The sequence below is a fragment of the Antrostomus carolinensis genome, unplaced genomic scaffold (genome assembly GCF_000700745.2).
Source record: "Antrostomus carolinensis isolate BGI_N321 unplaced genomic scaffold, ASM70074v2 scaffold49138, whole genome shotgun sequence".
In the NCBI taxonomy this organism is placed as follows: domain Eukaryota; kingdom Metazoa; phylum Chordata; class Aves; order Caprimulgiformes; family Caprimulgidae; genus Antrostomus; species Antrostomus carolinensis.
Window position 1 is genome coordinate 4,060 of NW_010331860.1, and position 209 is coordinate 4,268.

Consider the following 209-nt stretch of genomic DNA (forward strand, 5'->3'; position numbering starts at 1 on the left):
CATGAGCTTCCATGCTGGAGCCAATGCCCCTCTGGCATTTCATTTCTTTGTCAGATAATCCACGTGCATTTTGCTTCTCCAAAGTAAGGGTGAAATTCAGACTGCTAAAGAACGGTCAGAGTGGTTTGTTGAGTGTGGCTTGTCAGGGAATTAATGAAGGATCGGGTCTCCGAGAGCTTCACTTCTCAATTACAGGGAGTCAGCTCACT

At 46.4% G+C, this 209-nt stretch overlaps 1 protein-coding gene across 1 annotated transcript in view; it reads left to right on the forward strand.

Annotated features, from left to right (window-relative positions):
• The window catches only part of LOC104529111 (Bardet-Biedl syndrome 4 protein), a gene marked incomplete at its 5' end in the record, with an annotated part of 7,230 nt that overhangs the window by 3,583 nt on the left and 3,438 nt on the right, over window positions 1-209 (forward strand). The gene's annotated exons all lie outside the window — the stretch shown is intronic.